At 38.7% G+C, this 27,859-nt stretch overlaps 1 protein-coding gene across 1 annotated transcript in view; it reads left to right on the top strand.

The window, feature by feature from the left end:
• Positions 1-27,859, top strand: part of C19H1orf21 (chromosome 19 C1orf21 homolog) — a 335,853-nt gene that overhangs the window by 35,185 nt on the left and 272,809 nt on the right. The window contains exon 2 of the mRNA XM_074389972.1: positions 11,127-11,181. The gene's annotated coding sequence lies outside the window, so the exon portion shown is untranslated. The remainder of the gene's footprint in view (positions 1-11,126; positions 11,182-27,859) is intronic.

The following is a 27,859-nucleotide window of genomic DNA, read 5'->3' as shown; positions in this document are numbered from 1 at the left end:
GATCCTATATTCTATAGTCCCCTGCATCCTCTGTAACAGCCAACACAGAGAACAACATAAAGTGGGAGCTTTGGAAATACTGTTTTTCTCCCTTTTCTTTTTCTTTTTTTGAGACAGGATCTTGCTGTGTTGCCCAGGCTGGAGTGCAGTGGCATAATCACAGTTCACAGTAGCCTCACCCTCCAGGGCTAAAGCAATTCTCCCACTTTCCCCTCCTGAGTAGCTGGGACTACAGGCACATGCTACTACACCTAGCTAATTTTTGTATTTTTTGTAGAGGTGGTATTTTGCCATGTTGCCCAGGCTGGTCTCAAACTCCTAGGCTCAAGCAATCCTCCTTCCTCAGCCTCTCAAAGTGCTCTGATTACAGGCATGAGCTACCATGCCCAGCCCAAAAACACTTTTTTAAATGAAAAAGCTTGTTTTCTGGAAGGACATTTACTTAAGTGAATATTCTCTCAAAGAACAACTTTGACTTAAATGAACAATGAGTTTAAGTCTATTATCTTGTTTTTTTTTCCATTTTTATTGCTCTATCATACACTTATCTTTTATATACATTCCCATATGTGACAAAATATTATGTAAACAAATAAAATGTTAGTAATGAATGAGACTTCTACCTTATAAGATAGGAGTATTCTTGGATAAAATGTAGGACCTTATATAGTTTTAATCCATGAAAAATAATTAAGTGCTTCCCAATGCTAATTTTTATTTTAACACTAAGACTCCAAATATCAGAGCCAAAAAGATTTCCAGAATCATGCCAGAGGGTAGCTCCTAAGTTTACTCTGGCACAATGCCACTTACAGGGTGAGAAAAAGTTCATGATTTCCTATTGTGTGAATCACATGTGCAAAGTCCTTTTGTCCAAGTGGCCTCGTCATGTGAGAATGCTAAATATCTTCCACTTGGCCTTCCAATCACGTCCTAAGTGTCATACCCCTAGAAGCAATTTGATGTATGAATAATGGAAGCGCGAACTGAAGCTCAACAGTTTGTAAGAATTGTACTGTGCCTAGTGAACCAAATGCAGACCTCTCCAAAGCTCGCTCAGAACATTTTACAAGATGAGGAAAATTCAGATTAAGAGTCAAAGTCATTTCAGGGCTGGGAGGTAAAAATAGAATACTGGTCAGGTTACTGGAGGACAAAGAATGAAAAGTTTATTTTGTTTGAGAACAGACTTTGAATTAGAATGGAGTTCATCTATTTTAGGACTTGTTCATTTTACTGAAAAGAAAGAAAAGCAAACAAAAATTTATTAGAGAGCAGGAGGTAAAAGAATTGGGATTTGATTCCTCACGTGGCATGGGTATAAAAATGTGCAAGATTTTTCCTGTTTTGAAAAATAATCCAAGGGTTATTTACAGGAATCTATGCTTTAAGCTGCCTCATTTTAACCTTCTGAAGCCTACCCGATTCTCCGATAGCTATGGAATCACAGGAGCCCAGAAAGGCCTGTGTCCACCTGTTTTGCTCTGCAGATTCTCAGTCAGCCTTCATGAATGCTTGTTTTGACACTTGCCCTTTAGCAACTCCGTGTGCACCGCCCTAGCTCCTTTCGCCCACTAGCAAATCTTCATTAGACTTCAGCTTTTCAGACACTTAAACCCTGAAAACTACACATTTTAAAGTATTATCTAGGTCATCTCTCTGCCAGAATTCTGTGGTAAATTTCTCAATAGAAGATACAATTTGACATGTCTCCAGCACGTATATGTGTTAAAGCAATATTCTTCTAAGGAAAATATTAGCAGGCATCTATACAGGGGTTGGGGGAGGGAAGGAATGCTATTTTTCTTTAAGAATTTCTTGAGAAGGAGCCATATTCCAAGTCCTTATTACACTCTCCAACAGAAATAGGTGAGATAAAAAGAAATTGTGAGCAGATGAGATATTCCTCTGGTGATGTTAATTATGGAAGTTATTTCTGGGGCCTCTTATGAAATCTTTTCACTTGCTTTCCTGGCTAACAGGGTGACTAGATCTAAGGCTACTTTATGAGCTAAGTGAAAGAAACACAGCACAGGTCTTCCCGAAATCTCTAGAAGGGCCCCAAACATTCCTAATCATGTAGTCCTGTCCCGTTACCCAGGAGATTTCAGGGAACCCAGATCCTCTTTAGAGGTACCCTTGGGAATATCGGTGTTACTGATTTAAAAATGATGGCACTGTGGCTGGGCACAGTGGCTCACACCTGTAATCCCAGAGGTGGGCAGATCACCTGAGGTCAGGAGTTCGAGACTAACTTGGCCAACACGATGAAACCCTGTCTCTACATCTTTACCGAAAAATAGAAAAATTAGCCAGGTATGGTGACACAATCATACCTGGTTGTGCAATCCCAGCTACTCGAGAGGCTGAAGCAGGAGACTTGCCTTAATCTTGAAGGCAGAGGCTAGAGTGAGCTGAGATCAGGCCACTGCCCTCCAGTCTGGGTGACAGAGTGAGACTCCATCTCAAAAAAAAAAAGAAAAGGAAAAAAAAAAAAAAGAGAGAGCAGTGATGTGAACGGAGAAAGCGATGCTTTTTGAGGCTACATACACTGTCAAAGATTGAGGAATTATCAGTGGGCCACCTCAAAGAATGATGTTTATGATGAGAAGCTTATGGATATTATGGGGAGGGGACACAGAGACCCTGGTATCTCCCGTGCTCTCATACACTGGCTTTATTCTTCTTTACCTATTTCTTCTTGGTAATAAACTTCCCACCTCTCTGACAGTCGGTCAGACTGAAAAACCTACTTGACCACAGTTTGTAGAACAGCTCATACTGTATTATTAGAAGGTAAATTCCAGGAATCATATGTGTTTTCAGAGTTCTGTTTTGCTGTACTTCTTAGAAAATGCCTTTTTTTCTTTTTTGGTTCACCACATGGAACTAAGACCAATGCTCTACTTTTAATATTTGATATTTGAATCTAATGATGCAAGTTTTCATTCCTCATTATAGTTTGCAATGTGCTTTCTTTTATTTAACAAAATTTCTCAAATAGAGACAATCAGAGATGTCCTGGGGGTATGCAACATGAAAGAATAAAGAGCATCAATGTATTGTTTCTGCTGGCGAGACACTTAAAATGTTATTTGTATATTAAAACAAATACACACCTATTATTAACTACAATATATAGTTCACATGAGTTTCTCAGCTTAAACATAAGACTTCAAAGAAAGTCATGCCTGAAATTTGCAGCTACTCGCTTTACCTACAGTCTTCTAAGAGCAATAAAGGTGCTTTGTAGAAATTTGAGTTAGCATAGGTAAACATTTTTTTCTTACTTTACTTCCCAAAAAATCCATAATAGATAACATGTTTATTATTATCTCCCCTTTATGGAACAGAAACTAAGGCTTAGAGGAATTGGCTTCACTAGGTAACTTTGCCACTTACAATTGTCAGAGCCCTTTCTGACCACTTCTCCATGAGTGAGTTCTCCATGAGTAAGGATTCCCTAGTGTGGTAGGTTGAATTAATAGCCTTCCAAAGACATCCGTATCTGAATCCCAGAACACACAAATATGTTATTTTACATGGCAAAAGAGACTTTGCCTATGTGATGAAGAAAAGGATTTTGAGATGGGGAGATTATTCTGAATAATCTAGGTAAGCCCATGTAACTACTAGGTCATTGTAAGAGGGAAGATCAGAGTCAAAGAGAGAGTTCTTATACCTGAGGATAGAAACAGCAGTCAGAGAGAGGAAAGAAAAGATGCTATGCTGTTGGCTTTGAATATGAAGGAAGAGGCCACAAGCCAAGAAAAGTTGGCAACCTCTAGAAACCAAAAAAGACAAATAAATGGATTCTCCTTAGAGCCTCTAGAAAGATATACAGCCTTGGTTTTAGCCCATGTGACCCCCTTTTGGATGTTTAACATCTGGAACTATAAAAGAATAAATTTCTGTGGGTTTAAGCCACTAAATTTGTGGTAATTTGTTACAGCAGCAATAGGAAATATTATCCTGGTGAGGCTATGCCAGTCCCTGCATTCTGTTTTCTTTAATCCTTATGCCTATTATTAATATCACCTTATGATTTTATTTTAGTGATGTTAATTTATCACAGTACTATCTACAGAGTTTTTAGTTCCATTAAAAGTTCCATATTTTTAATTTCATTAAAAGACAAACGGACAAGTGCCTGAGAATGTGGAGAAATTGGAACCCTTGTCCATTGCTGGTGGGAAGGTAAAATGACGTAGCTGCTATGGAAGAGTTTGGTGTGTCCACATTAATTCAATATAGAATTACTTTGTGATCCAGGAATTCCACTCCTGGTTATTTACCCAAAAAAAGTAAAGCAGATGTTCAGATAACAACTTGTGTACAAGTATTCACAGCAGCACTACACGCGATAGCCAAAAAGTGGAAACAACCCAAATGTCCGTATATCAACTGATAAATGAATAAACAGAATGTGGTATATCCATACAATGGAATATTACTCAGCTTTAAAGAGGAATGAAGTACTGATACATTCTACAGGGTAGATAAACTTTGAAAATATTATAAGTGAAAGAACCCAGTTACAAAAGGCCACATACTATATGATTTTATTTATAGGAAACATCCAGAGTCAGAAAATCCTTAGGCAGAAAGCAGATTAGTGATTGCCAGTGGCCAGGAGGAGTGAGGAATGGCAAGTGACTGCTTAATGGTGCAAGATTTCCTTGGGGGTTAATGAAAATGTTCTAGAACAAGATAGTAATAATGTTTACACAAGATTGTGAATGTCACTAATAATACATTTTATATTATGTATATTTTACCACAATAAAAAAAAGTAAGACAAATAGAGCTAAACATTTATAAAGTCAAAACGTAATAAAGTATCATACCCTGCCCCTCTATGTCCCACTCTCCCACCACCAATTTCTAACTAACTCCCGGTTCTACAGTCCAAGGACGTCCATTTAAAATTTATTATTTTTTTTATAACTAATGATTTAGCTATTTGCTGCATATTTCCAGATAACATACAAATTGCATGTCTCAAAGACGCCAATTAACTTTCCCAAGACCACACAGCTAGTAAGTTTCAAAGCCACAATTTGAATGCAAGTCCTTAACTCTAAATCAAAGGACCTTTAATAATAATAATAATAATGCCAAGAAAACTACCCTACCATAGCAGTTAATATATGTGGTAGGTGAATAGTTGCTTTCAGAGATATCCATGTCCTAGTCCCTAAAATCAGTGAATATATTAGATTGCATGGCTGAGAAGAATTAAGGCTGCAGATGGAATTAAGTTTGCTAATCAACTGACCTTAAAACAGAGAGGTCATCATGGATTTTCTGGGTGGCCCAATACAGTCACCCAGTGAGAAAGAGGGGAAAAGTGGAAGAGGGAAGGAGAAGTAAGAAGAGAGTCAGAGGGAGACGTGGCAACAGAAAAAAGGCACAGAGAGATACAGTGTTGTTGGCTTGGAAGATGGAGGAAGGGGGCCATGAGCCAAGAATATGAGTACCCTCCAGGAGCTGAGAAAAAAGGAAATGGATTCCTCCCTGGAACCTCCAGAAAGGAGCAGCCCTGCCCACTGTTCAGTTTTAACCCAGTGAGACCTGTGAGGAACATCTGCCCTATGGAATTATAAAATAGTAAATGTATGTTGTTTATGCCTCTAAATTTAAACTAATATTCTGTGTGTCAGGAATTGTTCTAAGTGCTTATATATATTAACTTATTTGATCCTTATAAAAAAATCTATGAGGTATGTATGTTATTATCCCATTTTTCTGATGAGGAAACTGAGGCACAGAAAATATTTGAAAAGACACTTTACAGAAGATAGTGTCAATAGGCATATGAAAAGATGCTCAATATTAATGGTTACCAGGGAAATGCTACTTAAAATAATGAGATACTCTACATATGCATTAGAGATTTTGAAACTGAAAAGACAATATCAAGTATTGACAAGGGCATTGAAGAAATGGTATACTCACATATTATTGGTGTGGGAGTAATATAAAAATCACTGTGAAAATACTTTCACAATTTCTTTAAAAAGTAAACATATACTCATTTAACACTCAGCATGCACCTGTAGTCCCAGTTACTAAGGAGGTCAAGGCAAGGAGGATCACTTGAGCCCAGAAGTTCTGGGCCGTAGTGTGCTATGCCGATTGAGTGTCCATACTAAGTTCAGCATTAATATGGTGACCTCCTGGGAGTGGGTGGACCACTGGGTTGCCTAAGGAGGAGTGAACCCGCCCAGGTTAGAATTGGAGCAGGTCAAAAGCCTCGTGCTGATCAGTAGCGGGATTGCACCTATGAATAGCCAAGGCACTCCAGCCTGGGTAGCATAGAGAGACTTCGTCTTTAAAAAAAGAAAAATATCCAGCATTCTTACTCCTAGGTATTTTCCAAAAAGAAATAAAAACATTTGTTTACTCAAAGAACTGTACACAAAAGTTCCTAGAAGCTTTATTTATAATAGTCCAAACTGGAAATAACCTAAAAGTCCATCAACATGTGAGCAAACAAACAAATTTTGGTATATCCGTTAAATTAAATGCTTCTTAACAATGAAAAAAGAATACTGAAATAGAAAAGAAAACTGGATGTATCTCAGAATCATGGGTTAAGTGAGGCTTGGCATGGTGGCTCACACCTGTAATCCCAGCACTTTGGGAGGCCAAGGTAGGAGAATCATTTGAGCCCAGGAGTTCAAGACCAGCCTGGGCAACATAGAGAGACACTGTCTCTACAAAAAATAGAAAAATTAGCCAGGCGTGGTAGCATGTATCTGTCATCCCAGTTACTACAGAGGCTGAGGCTGAGGATTGTTTGAGCCCAGGAGATAGAGGCTGCAATGAGCCGAGATTGTGCCACTGCATTCCAGCCTAGGTGACAGAGGAAGACCCTGTCTCAAAATTAAAAAAAAAAAAATAAGCTAAGTGAAAGAAGTTGGCCCCAAAGAGTATTATATTCTGTTTAATTCTATTTATATAAAACTCTAGAAGAGACGAATCTAATCAATAGCAATAGAAGATGTTTACCTGGTTTGAGGGAAGTTAACAGGAAAGGGGCACAAAGAAACATTTAGTGTGGTAGAAATGTTACACAGGTATATAAATGTGTCAAAAGTCACAGAAATCAACTCTAAAAATGAGTACTTTTTGCTACACGTAAATTCTCTCTCAATAAAATTTATTTTCAAAAAATTTGCCAAGTCACACAGCTAAAGTTATAAGGCTGAGATTTGAAACCTGCAGTCCAGCTCTAGTGTCGGTGCTGTCACCAGCACATAGCTAGCTATCCGTGCTATTGGGGCACTGTGACAACCCAAATAATTGTCCCTAATTGTAAGGGTTACAATTCTTTGGCACTCCTCCCATCAGGAGGTTCAGGTCTAGCTCTCCTTCCTGTGAATCTTGCTGGCCTATGACCACTTTGACCGCTAGAGTGAAGTGGAGATGGAACTACTCCATTTCTAGGCCTCGCCGTTAAGAGACTAGCAGCTTGCCAATGGTCTCTCCAAGCCCTGCGATGTCTTATAAGAATGGCAACGACCTTGCTTGAGAGCCCACATGGAGAGGCTCTGAAACTTCACAGGGTAGGAGACGGGCCACCTGAGCTCGGCTTCCTGATACCTTCCAAAAGACAAGAGGTATGTGAGTGGAAATGCCTTGGACCCTTGAGGCCAGGCCACCAACTGAATGAGTACTACTGAATCACCCCAGACGGCGGGCAGGAGAATTAGCCAGCTGAGCCCTGACTCAAATCCTGACCCACAAAATCATTAGACATAATAAGAAAGTAGTTATTTTAAAACATTTCATTCTCAGGATATGTCATTAGGCAGCAATAGTTAACCAGAAAACTGATCAAAGGGCATTCCCATTTCTGTTGCCACTGAGATATTTCAATGCTTCACGGTAAACTCTAGTATTCCAGATGTGATAACGTAATTGTCCCACTTAGGGGCTTAATGAAAGATGAACAGTCGCATTATGGAGACCCGTTCTCACTAGTTACATCAAGTCTGTAGCCAAACAGAAATGTCAATTCAGAACCACCAGCATCCTGTGCTCAGGCTGCTGAATCTGGGCTACTGATACTTATTCACATTTAAGGTAAGGCATAGGCAATTCTCAGCACACCTAGTGTAAAAGGTAAACAACCTCGAGTTTTTGTGTAGCAGCCAGGTATTTATATAATATGAAGGACAACCTTTTCTGATATAGCAAATCAGCTACTGGATACAGGTAAGAAATTGGATGCATCAGAAAGAAGCTATTTTCCAAAATGTTGGGCAATGTCTGACTTTAGCATCTGTGAGAATACACTTAGGTAAATATAAAGTATTGATGCTCCACTTTGTAGGGCTGGAACTCTGCTTAGCTACAAAATGCCAGCTGTCCCTGAGGCTTCAATTGTTTACTACTGGAGAATGGAATCAATGTACAAAATAGAGCTATGCACAAGCTGGCAGAGAAGCCCTTGATAGTACTATAGATTCAGGAATTGTTGAGAGTATCCTAATGCCTTTTAGATAAAAATGCTTCCATGTGTTATGATTTACAAAGTGTATTCACTGTAAAATCTAAGTTTTAAAAAATGTTTCTTTATTTATTGGTTGTTTATGACCACCTGCTTATTTATAGTCTGATAAAATAGTGTCAAATGCTAATACTTAAATGATCCACTAATACTATTAGTAATGCCAGATTATGTCACTTCCTGCATAAAACCCGATAATGGCCACTTATTGCAAGCTATTTACCATGGCCTAAAAATTCTAGCATAATCTCCTGACCGTCAATCTCTTTCATCTGATATTGTCTTCCCTTTCACTATTCTTCAGCCACAGAAACCTTTATTACGCACTTATTACGTGCCAGGCTCTGTGCCAAGTTCTTTAGATGCATTATGTGATTTAATATTCATAACAGCCCTGGGAAAGAAATAACATTATTGCCATTTTGTAGATAAATAAAGACCCAGAAATCATGTAACTTGGCCAAGGTGACATAAATACTGAGTATTGGAGCCAGTTATTTAACCTCTGTATACTGATTCAACTTCCAATGTGTATCTTCCCTGAATTCAGACCATACATCCAACTGTCCTACTGATATCTCCACTTGAATGTCTAACAGATATATCAAACGTAACCCGCTACGTAAATCCAAATTAGAAGTTTTGGTTTCCCCTGTCATCCTCATCTTTCCAGTCTCAGTCAATGGCACCACCCACTTGCCAAAGACGAAAGCTTTGGTATCATCTTTCTTTGCTCTCCTACCCACATTTAATTTCTCAGCAGCTCTTGTCATGTTTCTCTCCAAAATCTAACCAGTATCTGCCCACTGTTCTCCTTCTCTGCTGTTGCTACCCTAATCTAGGCCATCTTCGTCTCCCACAGGAGCTTCTGCAAGTCTCCTAATCGGCCTCCCTACTTCTTCTCCCACCTCATCACATGTGGCCTGGTGGCCTTTGGAAAGAGTTGTCACTCACTCCTTAAAACCTTCCAGTGAATTCTTCTTCTTTGGAAGAAAACAGCCAAACTGCTGACCACAGCCTTCATAATCATACTTGATCTGGCACCCCTGCCAGTCTTCAGCCTCTCATGGTTTGTTATAATTGCTGCTGTTGTATGGGAAGGGGAACCCAAAAGCAGAGTCAGTCACATTCCTTAGTTCATGGAGCATTGGCATCTTTGATCCACATAAGATCCCTCTCTTGTTTGTTGGTTGGTTACCTTGTTTATTTCCTGTTACCCAAATTCCCCACCTGCATGTCCTCACCCTACTGTAAGCAGCCTACCATTTTGTTTATAGCTGTTATTATAAATTGCATATTGATGTTTCCTATAGTTTTAATTTATATAAATGATATTGCATAATAAATCACATTTTGCCTTTTACGCTTTTCACATGGTGTCACGAAGATCCATCTATGAAGCATTTTTCATCTAGTTCATACCTTCTCACTGTCGTATAGTACTCTCTGGTGCATCCACTGCCTTTTGACAATTCATCCCCTGGGATGGACACCAGGTTAGATTGGCTCCCACTCACGAAAGTAAACATCCCATTATTGTAGACTTGTGTGAGAATTATTTTGCAACATGTATCAGTGGAATAGCTTGGTAATCTTGTGTATTTAATAAAAAATGTACTGCCAAAGGGCTCTCCAAAAGGCCTACAGCCTATGTTCTTACCAGTAATGCATAAGGGAGCCAATATCCACACCCCTCAATAAAAATATCCCTGCAAACATTAGGCATTTTCCAACTGTCTGAGTTTTATCACTTAAATAGGTGGGATGTTTATGATAGCTAATGAATTTGAGCATCTTTTATGTGCCATAACTTAGGTTTCCTCTTCTGTAAACTGCCTGTTCATGGCCTTTGCCTATTTTTTCAACTAGAATTACTTTTTCTTGCTGATTTTGCAAGAACTTCTTGTAAATGCTAGGTATAGGTCTCTTATTGATGTTAGACCATGAAAATATTTTCTGCCAAACTGTCATCTGTCTGTTAACTTTTTCCATGCTATTCCTTTGATAAAATTGGATTCGCCAGTTTATTTTTATTTTATTTTTTCTTATGGTTGTGCTCCTGAATTTTTTAAGGAAATCCTTTCTCACTACCAAGATGGAAATAATGAGGGTTTTGTATTTTTCCCTTTCTATAGTTGACTTCTTTTTTACCCTTTTTCGTATTGCTTGGAAAACTGCCAACATTATTTTAAACAGTAGCAGTGATAATATATTTTTTTATTCCCTATCTTAAAGGGACTGCACAATGAGTTATTCCATAAGTATAGTTTTTCATAAGTACCGTTTTTCTTGTGGGTTTCCAGTATAACACTCTACTATATTAAAGAGTCCCTTGTATATTGATAGGCTTATCATAAGTAGATATTGACTTATTTATGTTTTATCAAATGCTTTTTCCACATCAACTGAGATTATTTATTTTTACATTAAACTACAGATGTGGTAAATTATGTGATTAGATTTTTTTTATGTTAAATCATCCCTCCATTCCAGGGATAAACATGATAACTAATCTTTTATTTAGGATTTTTTCTCTATAATCATAAATAAAATATACCTAACATTTTGTTTTGTATATGTTTTTTGTGTTCTTTTTGTCTACTTATAGGTCAAAATTACACTTGCTTCACAGAATGATCTGGGCAATTCATTTCCTGTGTTCTGTAAGTACTTGTATAAGATAGAAATTGATTGTTCCTTGAAATATTGGTAACACTAATGTGTAAAACCATCTGTGCCTGGGATTTGAGGTGATGGTTTGTCTTTCAGATAACATTTCAATTGCTAATTATTGGTGTTTCCTGGTCTATTTAAATTCTCCATTTCTTCTTATGCCAATTTTGACACCTTACATTTTCTAGGCATTTGTCTATCACATATAAGTTTTCAAACATTATAATTCTCTTTTATTATTTTTAAAAATCTTTGTTGAGGCTAATGTTATTTCTGCTTTTTAATTTTGTTTGATTTTCATGATCTTTTCTTGTATCTTATAAAATATTTTATTGAAGTATAATATACATACAGAAAAATATATATAATAGGTGTAGAGCTCTATGAACTTTTATGTATCTCTGTGACATACGTATCTACAAATAAAAATTGTGGATCAAGCCTACATGTATGCACAAAAATGCATGTATAAAAATTATCACAGCAACATAACTTACAATTGACAAAAGTGAAGATAATCTCAACATTTATCCACAATCAGTAGCAGGATAAATAAATTTTAGCATATTTATATGTAGAATATTATAAAGCAATAAAAAATAATAAATTGCTACCACATACAAATATATGGATAAAACACACAAACATAATGTTAAGCCAAAGAAACTAAACTCAGAGGAGAACATACTACATAATTTCATTCATATAACATTCGGCAGAGGCAGAGGCAAAACTAACTTGTGGTTATAGAAGTTAGAGTAATGATTAACTTGTGAGGAGGAGCACAGGGGCTGGGAAGGGTGTGAGGAAGGGTTCTGCAGTACTGGTAATGTTCTATTGTTTGATCTGGGCAGTGGTTACAAAGATGTGTCTACTTCGTAAAAATTCATTGAACCATGTGTACACTTATGATTTGTGCCCTTTTCTATGTGTATAATATGCTGCAATAAAACGTTTATAAAAGAGACAGTGACTGTCACAATAAAATAACTAAAAGCCCTAGGAGTATCCTACACCTGGTAAGAACATTTCAAACGAAGTGATTTCAAGAGTTTAAAAATAAAAGCATTAGCAAAGAGTTACAGGACAAATACTAAACAACAAACAAAAAAAAGAATGGTCATATTAAAAGTAGGCAAGGTGGAAAGTAAGGTTAAAAGTACTCAAATTGGCCGGGTGCGGTGGCTCAAGCCTGTAATCCCAGCACTATGGGAGGCCGAGGCGGGTGGATCACGAGGTCAAGAGATGGAGACCATCCTGGTCAACATGGTGAAACCCCGTCTCTACTAAAAATACAAAAAATTAGCTGGGCATGGTGGTGCGTGCCTGTAATCCCAGCTACTCAGGAGGCTGAGGCAAGAGAATTGCCTGAACCCGGGAGGTGGAGGTTGCGGTGAGCCGAGATCGCGCCATTGCACTCCAGCCTGGGCAACAAGAGCAAAACTCCGTCTCAAAAAAAAAAAAAAAAAAAAAAAAGTACTCAAATGACACAAGTGAGCATAATATGATGATAAAAAGGCACAACATTGTAAAGAAGCTTTAACAGTCATAAACTTGCTTAAACCAAACACCATAAAAGCTAAATATACGCAAAGCAAACCTATTAGGGAGCTATTTTAAATGCAACTAAAGTATGAGATGTTTGTATATTTCTTTCAGAATCAAAGAATATGGTACTCAAATAAAAATAAGAAGAAAAAGATTAAATAGTATATCAAAAAATAAAAAAATATATTTAGAATAACTAGTACGTTTAGTACTTTCCAATTTTGCCTAAATTTAATATTGCCACTCCCTTTTCCCTTTTTGTATGTTTGGTATTTGCCTTGCGTAAAATATACAATTTTCATATGACCATAAAATATTTATCAAAATCTGTCAAATGTACACACACATACACACACACACACACATAAATGTATGTACGTATGTGTGTGTGTATATATGTATAGTAGACTTTATAAACTGAGCCCATAAAATAACCCAATAGTATTAAGAATAAGTAATAAAATGTTGACCAAAAATAATAAGCATTACCTATTTAGAAATTAAGACATTTCCAAATAGCTATTTGATCAAGAAAATTTCAAAGCTAAAATTATAAAGACTATAGAAGCAAATAAAAGGAACACTTTATGCTTGAACTTATGAGAGACAGCCAAAGATGTACTCAGAGATCTGAAAAAATAGTCATAATGCAATTAGTATTTTAAAACTGTCTCCATAAAAAATATAAAAATTAGCCAAGCATGGCAGCCTATGCCTGTAATCCCAGCTACTCTGGAGGCTGAGGTGAGAGGATCACTTGAGCCCAGGAGGTTGTGGCTGCAGTGAGCTGTGATTGCACCACTGCACTCCAGACAGGGAAACAGAAGGAGACCCTGTCTCAAAAAAAAAAAAAAAAAAAAATCAAACAACAGCAACAAAAAGCTAATTAATTAATTAATTTAATTAATATAAGTGAAGAAACTTGTTACCTATCCAGTAAACTAATGAAAAAATGGGAAGCTCCTTAAAGAAGAGATACTTTATAGAAATAAAATTTGAACTCAACCAAATGAGCAACAAAAATCAGTAGAATGATAAATTAATCCAAATGCTGGTATTTCAAAGGATCCAATAAAATACATAACATATTATGAACTTAATTAAGGAGATAAAAGAAAAAGTAAAAATGTAGAGTGAGAAAAGAGACAAGCTATAATACAGGAGAATTTTTTAAAATTACAAGACAAAATTATATGCAACTCCATGGCAACAAATTTGCAAATCTAGAAGAAATGAATAATTTATTAGCAAAATGTAAATAACCAAAATTAAACCAAGAAGAAAACATGAAAAACTTTGAATAGGCCAATTACCATGGAAGACGCTAGGAAGGTTAAAAGGACCTTTCACTGAAAATGTTTCCTACTGGTTTTACAGGTGAAATCTATCTAACCTTTAAAGGACAGCTAGTTCTTACGTTATTTAAATGATTCTAAGCCATAGAGAAAAGTACAAAAGCTCTTGATTCATTTTATAAAACCTGTACAACTTTAATACAAAAGCTGTTATATTAAACTTTTTAAGGAAAGTACAGAAACAGATAACTGTAATTTCTTTATATGGATGGATGCAACAATTGTCTTTAAAAATTAGCAAATAGAACCTGGCATGGTAACAAAAGAAATTAATTAATTAATTAATTTTTAGCAGCCACTCAAATATTTATTGAATGAATCAATGAAGAAATGCGATTGTCTTTAAAAACAGCATGAATAATTAGGATTTATTCAAAGAATACAGAGGTAATTGTACATTAGGAAGTCTATTCAGGTGATTCATTAAGGCAACAAAAGAAAAATATGTGATATCTCAAAAGTACTGAAAAGTTATTTTAAAAACTCAATAATCATTCTTATGACACTCCAAGTAGGGGGTGAAACTTCCAGAAGAACTGTGTGAGAAGCTCAGCAAATATTCTCCCCAAAAAGCAGTGATAAAACTAGGGAAAATTGTCCAACAACCATTTCAAACTCTAAAAATTAAGCAAAGCATACAACAAATTAAAAGGTATTATTCACGCCTGGTTATATCTCTTGCTGTGAAATCCTTTTTGTCTGATATTAACATAGCCACTTCAGCATCCTTTAGATTAGTATTTTTATCTTTTTACTTTTAACCTATTCATGTCTTCATACATAAGGTAGGTTTGTTATATAAACATTTTCTGGCATTTACATGTATTGCAATTAAAAATACGGTTAGGTTTAAATATATCTTTTTGCTATTTGTTTTCTATTTCATCCCATCTCTCCTTTGTTCTTTTTTCTTCTTGCTCTTCTTAAAATAATTTTATAATTTCATTTTATTCCCTATTGTCTTATTAAATATTTCTCTTTTTCTTTTGTAGTTATTGTCTGTAATTTATAACATACAATTGAATTGTCCCTTGGTCTCTACGGGAGATTGCCCTCCCATCCTTTGTGCTATTGCTATCACCTGTTTTAGTTCTACATGTTATAAACCTAACAATGCATGCTTATTATACTTTTCTTTAAACAGTTATCTTTTAAAGAGACTTTAAAAGTGAGGAAACTGTATCTGCCTACCTACATATTTACTATTTTCAGCAATCTCTATTCTTTTGTGTAGATCCAAATTTCTTTTAGTATGACATTCCTTCTGCCTGAGAAACTTTTTTTAACATTTTTTTTGTAGCATAGGTCTGCTGGCAATAAATTCTCTCAGTTTTGTTTCCCGTTTTAAAAAGTCTCTCTTTAGCCTACATTTTGAAAGATACTTTTGTAGGTTGTAGATTTCCAGGTTGATGCTTTTTTCTTTCACTATTTTAAAGACATCACTTCATTACCTGCTGGCTCTGACAGGTCTGCGGCCTGCCTTGTTTGCTGTTGTCTGTGTGTTGTGGCCCCATACTCTGTACTTGCTTTTAAGATTTTCTGCTTATCACTGGTTTCCAGCAATTTGATTATGATGTGCCTTGGTGTGGTAGTCTTTACTTCTTTTGTTTGTGGTTCGTTAAGCTTGTTGTATTGCAAGTTTGCAGTATTCATCATTTAGATATTTTCCAGCCATTATTTCTTGAATTTTTTTCTCTCTCCTTCCACCTCCCATGACTCACATTACACATATGTTAGACTTCTTGATATCATCTCACAACACTGATACCCTGTTCCTTATTTCCCTGGGTTTCCCCCCTTTTGCGTTTTCTTTTACTTAGTTTCTAATGTTATGTCTTTGGAGATCACTGATATTTTTTCTGTGATGTCTAAGCTGCCATTCATACCAGTCAGTATAACTTTCTTTCAGATATTATATTGAGAAAAATAAAATTGGAAAGGGAAATAGAACCCAGGTGAGCGGGACGGATATTTTAAAGTGGGGAATTAAGGAAAGAGTTCCTGATAGATAAAACTTGAGCAAAAACTGAAGAAGGTGAAGTGAAGAGATTCAGGTTTTCATCATTCTCCAGAGCTGTTTCTGTGACACCTTTAGCACATTTCTCTTTTCTATTCAGTCTCGTCTTTCCTTCTAGCGTAGCAAGGATAGTACTCCATTGTCTTCTGTAGCTTCCTTTTTGTCTCAAATCTTCCTTAATTGTATTCCTTTATATTTTTTTTTTTTCTATTTTTCTATATCCTGTCCTCCTTTCCCTTATTGTGGATTCCTTTGCTGCTTCTCTTGTGGCTTCTGTATCTATGATGGTTTCATTTTTCTCGCCCATTCTTTCCAAAGCTATTCCTGCTCACCGTCATCTCCTTTAATAGTTTTTCACCTTATATTTGACTACTGTTATTTCCTCTTTTTTTTTTTTTTTTTTTTGAGACGGAGTTTCGCTCTTGTTGCCCAGGCTGGAGTGCAATGGCGCGATCTCGGCTCACCGCAACCTCCGCCTCCTGGGTTCAGGCAATTCTCCTGCCTCAGCCTCCTGAGTAGCTGGGATTACAGGCACACGCCACCATGCCCAGCTAATTTTTTTTTAGTATTTTTAGTAGAGACGGGGTTTCACCATGTTGACCAGGATGGTCTCGATCTCTTGACCTTGTGATCCACCCGCCTCGGCCTCCCAAAGTGCTGGGATTACAGGCTTGAGCCACCGCGCCCGGCTATTTCCTCTTTAATTTCTTATTTCTAGTGACCGTGTTCTCTCCAACTAATTGATATCAGAGGGGAAACACATCAACTGTAGCATGTTCTTGCTTTGTGAATATTTTTTGTCTGATTTTTGCTCATCATCTACCTTTTTCTTTATGTCTGCTCTTGATTACTGCTCAACTCTGAATGAGGCCAGTGCTTTTCTGCAGCAGTTATTTATAAAAGGTTGTGTAGGAAGGGTCCATGAAGTGAGTAGAGACAGAAAGTAGCCTGGGTTTAGGATTTTCTCAACTTTTCTTACCAAATGCATGTCTCAAATTTTATGTTCTGGAGCCCCTTTTGGGATAAGCAAAAAGTCCACTTGTCTCCTGTGTGTCATGGTTTTCTTTAATGGTGATTTAATGATGACTATTACAGATTATTTTTCTTTATCAGTTATCATCAGCACCAAGCTAATTGTCACTTGCCTTCTCTTATCTACACCGACAAACCGACAACACCCCCTTGTTATAGAAATGGCAGGCCTAATCAGATGATTCTCCAGCCCCTCCTCTCCTGCTGCTCTAGGGTGTTAAACCAGGCTTGGGTTACTCCCACACCAATCTTCACCACCCCGCCCAGACCTACCGACACAAGTCAGCATATACTGTTTGGCCCTCAGTATAGGCAACCATTCTAAGAAAATCTGTGTGCTCCCCCAGAACTGTTAAGGTATATGTTAAAGTATGTGTCAATTCTTGATGTGCTCCCCATGTTTGGTCCACATATTACTCTATGTGATAACATTATTCATAGACTATTATTCCCTGGCTTGGCTCCTTCCTTATTTCATTTACTTATCTTCGGTTTGTTATTGTTTTATTATTATTGGTTTGACAGAGAAGAGTGGAAGAAAAAAATCCACTTTTCCAATCTTTAATTAGAAGCCTCTGTTTTAATTTAATTCAACTCAAAAAATATGTATTGAGTGCCCATGAAAAATAAGTGCTGTGATTAGTGCTGAAGAGAGGGGAGAGATGAGAGTGAAAAACTTATGGCAAATATTTAAAGAACACAAGAAATCCCATTGTACTGGAACACCAACAGAAGGAAAGAAATCTTCACCTCTCTGTATAGTGGCAATAGGAGTGTTCTGTTGTTTCTGCAGAAAAGTCTTTGCAACTTTGCCTTAAGTGAAATAGTCTCATTTATGTGCTGAGAACCCCTCAGGACCATCCTAATAATAGCAATGCTTGGAAGTAGTAGTAAATGATGCTGAACTATCCAAATAATTATGATAACTAATATTCAGCATGTTCTTTGGTAGGTGGTTTCATGCAGAGCCATGTGGGCCACTTAGCAAGATAGAATTTCATTTTTTCAAAAAAGGCAAAATATAGAATAAGCAGTTTCCTGGAGTGGCTCCTTGCCTAGCTAAGAGGGTAGCTGTGCCCTGCAGACTTAAAGTAATTGTACTGTGGCAACGAAGCACAAGAGAAGGAAGGAAGGAGGGAGGGAGGGAGGGAGGGAAGAAGGAAGGAAGGAAGGAAGGAAGGAAGGAAGGAAGGAAGGAAGGAAGGGGGAGAGGGAGGGGGGAGGGAGGGAAGAAGGAAGGAAGAAAGAGACATTGTATCTCTTCAAGAGGCCAAGCAGAGAACAAAAACTAAATAAAAACAAGGGCTTTGGGCCCCTGATGATCCTATATTCAAGGAATAAATTTAAATACAACTAAGCAGAAAGGAGAATTAATGGCCACTTTTTATTCTCCTTAAATCTAGGGATATTGGTACCAAAAATTAAACTTTAATAATTTATGGGGTTAAAGTACTTTGCCTTTTGCCTCAAACGATGACAAAAAGTTTTCACCTGAAGGAAGCAGTGTTTGACTCTCAAAACATGTGTTCATTTTCATTTGCTGCTGACCTCCCTGCCCATCCCCTTTCCCCTGTCTCCTCTGTGTGCCCACAAGGACCAGATTTTGCTCAGTGTCTTCTCCCCTCTGGGTTCTAGGTAGAGGCCAATGGGTCTCTGACCTGCTACTTATAAAACTGAGCTTGTGGGCTGGGTGTGGTGGCTCACGCCTGTAATCCCAGCACTTTGAGAGGCCAAGGCAATGGATCATTAGGTCAGGAGTTCGAGACCAGCCTGACTAACATGGTGAAACCCCACCTTTATTAAAAATGCAAAAATTAGCCAGGCATGGTGGCACATGCCTATAATCCCAGCTACTCAGGAGGCTGAAGTGGGAGAATCACTTGAACCCAGGAGGCAGAGGTTGCAGTAAGCTGAGATGGTGCCACTGCACCCCAGCCTGGGCAACAGAGTAAGACTCTGTCTAAAAAACAAACTGAGCTTGCAAAGTAAACAGTGGTCTCTTCTCTTACTGGATCTTCTGGGATGTCCCACAGATGCACTAGCTATGGAGCCCTTTAATTGGGGGAGGGACCTGGGATGGAAAAGCTTAAGAACTGTTGGCCCAACATCAGAGTTTGGCTTTCAGAAATATTAGTATATGCCTAAGTCAAATTGGTGATGGATAGCTCTGGATTGAAAGTAACTATATATAAACATATTTCTAGAAAATATATTTTCTTGATTTAGCAATAATAATCAGATAGATCCTAATAGGAGACATAGAAGGAAGAAAATTGACAGTTACAGAGCTGAGACCTCTGGAGAAATGGTTTTCTAAAATATAGTCATCACTGGGGGACTTGTTAGAATTACAAATTCTCGGGCCTCACCTTAGACCTACTGGATCAAACATTTTGAGGGTGGAGGCCCAACACTGTGTTTAACAAACCCTGCCAATGATTCTGATATATGTTAAAGTTTAAGAAATAGTGTACGAGGGGAAGAAAGTAACTCAAGGCATCGTTCAGTGGGTCTCAAGTTTTGTGTTGCCTCAGAATACCCTGGAGAGCTTTTTGAAACAAAGATGACTAGATCCCACTCTGTAAATGTCTGATTCAGTAGGGCTGGGGTTGGGAGAATTTGCATTTTTAACAAGTTCCTAGATGGTGCTGATCCTGCTGGCCTGGGAACCACACTTTGAGAACCACCAGTCTACATAAAAGATGGAGGCGGGGCCAGGCACGGTGGCTCAAGCCTGTAATCCCAGCACTTTGGGAGGCCAAGGCAGGTGGATCACGAGGTCAAGAGAACGAGACCATCCTGGTCAACAAGGTGAAACCTCGTCTCTACTAAAAATACAAAAATTAGCTGGGCATGGTGATGCATGCCTGTAGTCCCAGCTACTCGGGAGGCTGAGGCAGGAGAATTGCTTGAACCCAGGAGGCGGAGGTTGCAGTGAGCTGAGATCGTGCCATTGCACTCCTGCCTGGGTAACAAGAGCGAAACTCCGTCTCAAAAAAAAAAAAAAAAAAAAAAAAAAAAAAAAAAAAGATGGAGGCAAGTAGAAAACGTCCTTGGCTCCAGACTAGAAAAGGATTTTCTGGGCTAAGGCATAGGAAGGCAAGGGAGGAGGAAAAGTAGTAATTACGTGGACATCTTAGTAATTTATATTGAAAAATGCTCTGCTTCCTTTGGTCTCTAGGGAGACAGCAAAGCAGTAATATTACTGCTTTAGGCAGTCAGGGTTTTAGATTCGCTCATTGACTTTTCTACTCTTCAAGTGTGGGAATGGAAGGAAAGTAAGAGAGTCAGATGTCCAGAATAGGCCAGGTGGACAGTCGTCAAAGTGGCCTGCATGCACCAATGCCCCATCATGATGATGACATGTCAGGTGATATCTGAATGAAGAAATAAATTCATAGAGAGATTCTCCTCCTCACACCAAACTCCCTGACAATGAAGCACCCAGGAAGCCTCCAGAACCCAACCATGAACTGAGGGAAAGTGGAGAAACCAAGATAGTGCATTTGAAAGGAAGCTTTGTGAGTAGCACCATTCATAGGCTCTTTGGAATAATGTGAAAAACAAAAGTTTTGAAATTTTAGTTCAGTAATCCTTAGGATATACAAGTGAAGTACAGTGCCTCATGATAGGGTTATCCTACAAGTGTGGCACTGAAATGGTCACCTTAGGTGGCCCTACCAAAGAAATTGCTCTGATGGAGGCATCTAATAGAAACTGAGTCATAGTCAGGCATGGTGGTGAGTACCTGCAGTCCCAGCTCCTTGGGAGGCGGAGGCAGGAGGATCGCCTGAATGCAGAAGTTCTGGGCTGCAGTGTACTATGCTGACTGAGTGCCTGCAAAGTTCAGAATCAATATGGTGACCTCCAGGAGAAGAGGACCACTAGGTTACTTAAGGATGAGTGAACTGGACCAGGTCAGAAATGGAGCGGGTCATGGCAACATAGCAAGACCTTGTCTCTAAAATAAATAAATAAATAGAAATTGAGTCATAATACATAAAATGACTAATTTTGGGAGACAATCCAAGAATGGCTGAATAGGAACAGCTCTGGAGTGCGGTTCCCAGCGAGAATGCAGAGGGTGAGTGATCACCACATTGCATTTCCAAACAAATTTTTACTGCCCACAGACCAGGAGATTCCCAGGCAGAAAAGCACTGTGAGTCTCCAGCACAGCTGTTTCAGCTGGTGCAGTGGGTCTCCACACAAAAACACAAATCAGGGCACTGTTTCAACGGTGCCTGGAACACCTGGGAGATAGAGTTACCCATTCAACTGAAAAAAAGGGGGCTGAAAGAGGGAGCCAGGTGATCTAGCTCAGCGGATCCCACCCCAACAAAGACCAGCAATCTCAAACGCTCTAGATAGAGAGTCTCACAGCAAGCACAGCTGGACCCGGGACGGTTCAGCTCTGTGCGGGGAAGGGTGTCCACCATTACCAAGGCAGTCCACCACTACTGAGGCAGTCTGCCATTACCGAGGCAGTCCACCATTACTGAGGCAATCCACAATTCCCGAGGCAGTCTGCTGTTATAGAGACAGTTCGCTATCACAGAGGCAGACCACCATTACCGAGGCAGTTCTAACTATACCTCTATAAACAAAACTGCAAGAAAGTTCACACAGTAGCTGGGCAGAGCCCATGGCAGCTCAGCAACTCCTCTGCTGGCAGACTGTAATTAGGCTACCTCCTCACTGGGCAGAGAATCTCTGAAAAAAGGCAGCAGCATGTCAGGAACTTATAAATAAAGCTCCACCTTCCCAGGACAGAGCACCTGGGGAAAAAAAGGCAGTTATGAGTTCCACTGCAGCAGACTTAAATGTACCTGCCCAGCAGCTCTGAATGGAACAATGGAGCTCACAGCTCAGCACTTGAGCTACTATAAGGGACAGACTGTCTCCTCAAGCAGTTCCCTGACCCCTGTATATCCAAAGAGACACCTTATAAAGGAGAGCTCAAGCTGACATCTAGTGGGTGTCCTTCTAGGATGAAGATAACAGAAGAAGAAACTGGCAGCAACCCTTACTGTTCTGCAGCCACTGGAGGTGATCCCCAGGCAAGCAAGGTCTGGAGTGGATCTCCAGCAGTCCTACAGCAGAGGGGCCTGACTGTTAGAAGGAAAACTCAATAACAGAAAGAAATAACTTCATCATTAACAAAAAGGATGTCCACTCAGAGACCCCATCTGAAAGTTCCCAACTACAAAGACCACAGATAGATAAATCCACAAAGATGGGAAGAAACCAGTGCAAAAAGGATGAAAACACCCAAAACCAGAACACCTCTCCTCCTCCAAGGGATCACAACTCCTCACCAGCAAGGCAACAAGGCTGGATGGAGAATAAGTCTGATGAATTGACAGAAACAGGCTCCAGAAGGTGGTTAATAAGAAACTTCTCTGAACTAAAAGAACATGTTCTAACCTGATGCAAAGAAACTAAGAACCTCATAAAAAGGTTTGATGAGGGGGCAGGTGCGGTGGCTCACACCTGTAATCCTAGCACTTTGGGAGGCCAAGGCGGGTGGATCACGAGGTCAAGAGACCAAGACCATCCTGGTCAACATGGTGAAACCCCATCTCGACTAAAAATACAAAAAATTAGCTGGGCATGGTGGCACATGCCTGTAATCCCAACTACTCAGGAGGCTGAGGCAGAAGAATTGCCTGAACCCAGGAAGCAGAGGTTGTGGTGAGCCGAGATCACGCCATTGCACTCCAGCCTGGGTAACAAGAGCGAAACTCTGTCTCAACGAAAAAAAAAAAAAAAAGATTTGATGAAATGCTAACTGGAATAAACAGCTTAGAGAGGAATGTAAATGAATTGATGGAGATTAAAAACATGAGAACTTCATGAAGCATACACAAGTTTCAACAGCTAAATATATCAAGTAAAAGAAAGGATATCAGCGATTGAAGATCAACTCAATGAAATAAAATGAGAAGGCAAAATTCGAGAAAAAAGAGTAAAAAGAAATGAACAAAGCTCCAAGAAATACGGGATTATGTGAAAAGACCTAATCGCCGGGCGCGGTGGCTCAAGCCTGTAATCCCAGCACTTTGGGAGGCCGAGGCGGGTGGATCACAAGGTCGAGAGATCGAGACCATCCTGGTCAACATGGTGAAACCCCGTCTCTACTAAAAATACAAAAAATTAGCTGGGCATGGTGGCGCGTGCCTGTAATCCCAGCTACTCAGGAGGCTGAGGCAGGAGAATTGCCTGAACCCAGGAGGCGGAGGTTGCGGTGAGCCGAGATCGCGCCATTGCACTCCAGCCTGGGTAACAAGAGCAAAACTCCGTCTCAAAAAAAAAAAAAAAAAAAAAAAAAGACCTAATCTACATTTGATAGGTATACCTGAATGTGACAGAGAGAATGTATCCAAGCTGGAAAACACTCTTCAGGATATTATCCAGGAGAACTTCCCCAACCTAGCAAGGCAGGCCAATATTCAAGTCCACGAAATACAGAGAACACCACAAAGATATTCCTCAAGAAGAGCAACCCCAAGGCACGTAATTGTCAGATTCACCAGGTTGAAATGAAGGAAAAAATATTAAGGGCAGCCAGAGAGAAAGGTTGGGATACCCACAAAGGGAAGCCCATCAGATTCACAGTGGATCTCTCAGCAGAAACCCTACAAGCCGGAAGAGAGTGGGGACCAATATTCAGCATCCTTAAAGTAAAGAACTTTCAACCTAGAATTTAATATCCAGCCAAACTAAGCTTCATAAGCAAAAGAGAGATAAAATCCTATATGAACAAGCAATTGCTCAGAGATTCCATCACCACCAGGCCTGCCTTAGAAGAGATCCTGAAAGAAGCACTAAACATAGAAAGGAACAACCAGTACCAAGCACTCCAAAAATGTACAAATGGTAAACAGCATCAACACGATGAAGAAACTGCATCAACTAATTGGCAAAACAACCAGCTAACATCAAAATGGTAGGATCAAATCCACACATAAGAATATTAACCTTAAATGTAAATGGGCTAAATGCTCCAATCAAAAGACACAGACTGGCAAATTGGATTAAAAGTCAAAACCCATCAGTGTGCTGTATCCAGGAAACCCATCTCACATGCAAGGATACACATAGGCTCAAAATAAAGGGATGGAGGAAGATTTACCAAGCAAATAGAGAGCAAAAAAAAGTAGGAGTTCCAATCCTAGTCTCTGATAAAATAGACTTTAAACCAACAAAGATCAAAAGAGACAAAGAAGGGCATTACAAAATGGTAACAGGATCAATGCAACAAGAAGAGCTATTGATCCTAAATATATATGCACCCAATACAGGAGCACCCAGATACATAAAGCAAGTTCTTAACCACCTACAAAGAGACTTAGACTCCCACACAATAATAGTGGAAGACTTTAATACTCTACTGTCAATAATAGACAGGTCAACAAGACAGAAAATCAACAAGGATATCCAGGACTTGAACTCAGACCTGGACCAAGAAAACCTAATAGACATTCACAGAACTGTCCACCCCAAGTCCACAGAATATGCATTCTTCTCAGCACCACATCACACCTACTCTAAAATTGACCACATAATTGGAAGTAAATCACTCCTCAGCAAATGCAAAAGAATGGAAATCATAACAAACTGTCTCTCAGACCACAGTGCAGTCAAGTTAGAACTCAGAATTCAGAAACTAACTCAGAACTGCACAGCTTCATGGAAACTGAACAACTGGCTCCTGAATGTTGACTGGATAAACAATGAAATGAAGGCAGAAATAAATTTGTTCTTTGAAACCAATGAGAATGAAGACACAACATACCAGAATCTCTGGGACACATTTAAAGCAGTGTCTAGAGGAAAATATATAGCAATAAATGCCCACATGATAAGCAAGGAAAGATCTAAAATTGACACCCTATTGTCAAAATTGAAAGAGCTAGAGGAGCAAGATTTAAAAAAAAAAACTCAAAAGCTAGCAGAAGACAAGAAATAACTAAGATCAGAGCAAAACTGAAGGAGACAGAGACACAAAAACCCTTCACAAATTAATAAATCCAGGAGTTGATTTTTTGAAAAGATCAACAAAATAGACCACTAGCCAGATCAATAAAAAATAAAAAAGAGAATAATCAAATAGATGCAATAAAAAGCAATAAAGGGGATATCACCACTGATTCCACAGAAATACAAACTACCATCAGATATTACTATGTATTACTCTATGCACATAAACCAGTAAACCTGGAAGAAATGGATAAATTCCTGGACTCTTGCATCCTCCCAAGCCTTAACCAGGAAGAAGTTGAAACCCTGAATAGACCAGTAACAAGGGCTGAAGTTGAGGCAGCAACTAATAGCCTACCAACCAAAAAAAAACCCAGGTCCAGATGGGTTTACAGCTAAATTCTACCAGATATACAAAGAAGAGCTGATACCACTCCTTCTGAAACAATTCCAAACAATCCAGAAAGAGTGAATCCTTCCCAAATCATTTTGTGAGACCAACATCATCCTGATACCGAAACCTGGCAGAGACTCAACAAGAAAAGAAAACTTCAGGCCGGTATCCATGATGAACACAGATGCAAAAATCTTCAATAAAATGGGAAACTGATTGAAAAAGCACATTAAAAAGCTTATCCATCACGATCCAGTAGGCTTCATCCTGAGGATGCAAGGCTGGTTCAACATACGCAAGTCTATAAATGTAATTCACCACATAAAGAGAACCAAAGACAAAAACCACGATTATCTCAATAGACGCAGAGAAGGCCTTCAACAAAATTCAACAGCCCTTTATGCTAAAAACTCTCAATAAACTAGTTATGGATGGAACATATCTCAAAAAATAAAGCTATTTATGACAAACCCACAGCCAATATCATACTGAATGAGGAAAAACTGGAAGAATTCCCTTTGAAATCTGGCACTAGACAAGATGCCCTCTCTCACCACTCCTATTCAATATAGTATTGGAAGTTCTAGCCAGAGCAATCAGGCAAGAAATAAAAATAAAGGTATTCAATTAGGAAAGGAGGAAGTCAAATTGTCTCTATTTGCAGACAACATGATTGTATATTTAGAAGACCCCGTCGTCTCAGCCCAAAATCTCCTGAAACTGATAAACAACTTCTCAAATCTCAGAATACAAAATCAAGGTGCAGAAATCACAAGCATTCCTATACACCAATAACAGACTTAAAGAGAGCGAAATCAAGAATGAACTGCCATTCACAATTGCTACAAATAGAATAAAATACCTAGTAATACAACTAACAAAGGATGTAAAGGACCTCTTCAAGGAGAACTACAAATCACTGCTTAAGGAAATAAGAGAGGACACAAACAGATGGAGAAACATTCCATGCTCATGGTTAGGAAGAATCAATATTCTGAAAATGGCCATACTGCCCAAAGTAATTTATAGATTCAATGCTATCCCCATCAAGTTACCTGTGACCCTATTCACAGAACTGGAAAAAAACACCTTAAACTTCATATGGAACCAAAAGAGAGCCTGCATAGCCAAGTCAATTCTAAGCATAAAGAACAAAGCTGGAGGCATCACGCTACCTGATTTCAAATTATACTACAAGGCTACAGTAATCAAAACAGCATGGTACTGGCACCAAAACACAGATATAGACTAAAGGAAGACAACAGAGGCCTTGGAGGCAATGCCACACATCTACAACCATCTAATCTTTGACAAACCTGACAAAAACAAGCAATGGGGAAAGGATTCCCTGTTTAATAAATGGTGTTGGGAAAACTGGCTAGCAATGTGCAGAAAGCACAAACTGGACGCCTTCCTGACATCTTACACTAAAATTAACTCCAGATGGAGTAAAGACTTAAACATAACACCTAACACCATAAAAACCCTAGAAGAAAACCTAGGCAAAACCATTCAGGACATAGGTGTAGGCAAGGACTTTATGACTAAAACACTAAAAGCATTGGCAACAAAAGCCAAAATAGACAAATGGGATCTAATTAAACTTCAGAGCTTCTGCACAGCAAAAGAAACAATCATTGGAGTGAACCAGCAAACAAGAGAGTGGGAAAAAATTTTTGCAATCTACCCATCTGACAAAGGGCTAATATCCAGAATCTACAAAGAACTAAAATAGATTTACAAGAAAAAAACAAACCCATCCAAAAGTGGGCAAAGGATATGAACAGACACATTTCAAAAGAAGACATATATGAGGCCAACAAACATATGAAAAAAAATGTTCATCATCACTGGTCATTAGAGAAATGCAAATCAAAACCACATCGAGATACCATTTCACACCAGTTAGAATGGCGATCATTAAAAATCTGGAGACAACAGATGCTGGAGAGGATGTGGAGAAATAGGAACACTTTTACACTGCTGGTGGGAGTGTAAATTAGTTCAACCATCGTGGAAGACAGTGTGACAATTCCTCAATGACCTAGAAATAGAAATTCCATTTGACCCAGCAATCTCATTACTGGGTATATATCCAAAGGATTATAAATTGTTCTGTTATCAGGACACACTTACGTTCATTGCAGCACTGTTTACAATAGCAAAGACCTGGAACCAACCCAAATACCCATCGATGATAGACTGGACAGGGAAAATGTGACACATATACACCACTGAATACTATGTAGCCATAAGAAACAATGAGTTCCTGTCCTTTGTGGGGACATGGATGAATCTGGAAACCATCATTCTCAGCAAACTGACACAAGAACAGAAAA

This window comes from Saimiri boliviensis, chromosome 19 (assembly GCF_048565385.1).
Source record: "Saimiri boliviensis isolate mSaiBol1 chromosome 19, mSaiBol1.pri, whole genome shotgun sequence".
NCBI classification, from domain to species: domain Eukaryota; kingdom Metazoa; phylum Chordata; class Mammalia; order Primates; family Cebidae; genus Saimiri; species Saimiri boliviensis.
The sequence above is the reverse complement of the archived record's forward strand: the minus strand, read 5'-3'. Positions and strand labels throughout refer to the sequence as shown.